The sequence below is a fragment of the Myotis brandtii genome, unplaced genomic scaffold (genome assembly GCF_000412655.1).
Source record: "Myotis brandtii unplaced genomic scaffold, ASM41265v1 scaffold582, whole genome shotgun sequence".
Taxonomy (NCBI): Eukaryota; Metazoa; Chordata; class Mammalia; order Chiroptera; family Vespertilionidae; genus Myotis; species Myotis brandtii.
The window spans coordinates 592521-593873 of record NW_005370187.1 but is presented as its reverse complement, the minus strand read 5'-3'; positions in this window follow the sequence as shown (position 1 = coordinate 593873).

Genomic DNA, 1353 nt, shown 5'->3' with positions numbered 1-1353 from the left:
AACTTGACCGCTCACTGCTCACTAGGAATTCAGGTTCCTTAAGATCTTGGCGCTTCGTCCTCAAAACCATAAGGGCTGATTGTTTCCAGATCCTGACCCTCACTGGGACATTCCTCCCTCCGATGTTGGCCGTGTCCCAGGCATCTTTTCAAGAAAAGTAATTAAATGAAAAGATGGAGAACACATTTCATGAATTAACAATAAGTCACGCAAAAAAAAAAAAAAGCACCCGTGTGCTGCTGAATGAGGATCGATCTGGACTTTCTGCTCATCTCGCCCTCATTCACCTTCAGGATTCAGTTTCCTGGATCCTACAAAACGGACGTGAAGGCCCCTGTTGCGCACGGAGCGGGGCGGAGGGAGGGGAGGGTGGGGTTAGGGGAGGAGGACGTTGGCTGCGAGAGAGGAACTCCACCTCCGGCCTGTCAGGAGTCTATCGCAGCCTCCACAAATTCCTGTCTAATTCTGGAACTGCATACCCAGGGCCCTCGTGGGAAAATCAAGAAGGGCCAGAGAGAGACGAAAGGACTAAAGCTGTGTTCTCTCGCAAGGAGCTGGGAAAAGAGGTTCTAGGGATCTAGGATGCTCTAAAACGTGTCCGAAAAAATAGGTCATAATTACCCGTCATATCCACGTGGCCTCTCCCATTGCAAGGGCTCATGAGTGAGAGCACTGGAGTGAGGGATTTAGTTTACATTTAAGAAAAGTGTGTCCGTGCTCGCTTCGGCAGCACATATACTAAAATTGGAACGATACAGAGAAGATTAGCATGGCCCCTCGCAAGGATGTTACCCGTCATATCCACGTGGCCTCTCCCATTGCAAGGGCTCATGAGTGAGAGCACTGGAGTGAGGGATTTAGTTTACATTTAAGAAAAGTGTGTCCTCTTTTCCGCTGTAGTTCCCTTTCTCGGGAGAGCCTTAGCCACAGGGAGAAGATGAGCTGGAGTCATTTAAGATGCAGAATTGATGAGAAGTTTCTGGATGTGAGCACCTACCTCCCCACAGTTCCGGCCGCACGTCACTCTGTTGACTGTCCACCCGGGTTCATTGTGCTGTGATCCTTGCGTTTTCCCTACAAACTACTGTTCCTTCAGTGGTTTGCAGCCTGGCAACATTCTAGCAAACTGCCCTCCACCCCTCAAAAAAAGGGGGGGGGGTCATTGATCATGGTTGGCCAATCCAGCAACCTCCTCTTAGTGTTCAGTTTGAAAAGATGATACACTCGCCTGTTGCATTTCACATTGTCTACTGCGCCCTCCCTGGAGTGATTTCTGCCTTGCTCCTCATACAGTGCCCTCTCCGTTTCTAACCCAGAATTTCACTCATTATCTCCATCCCAGGCCAAACCTGT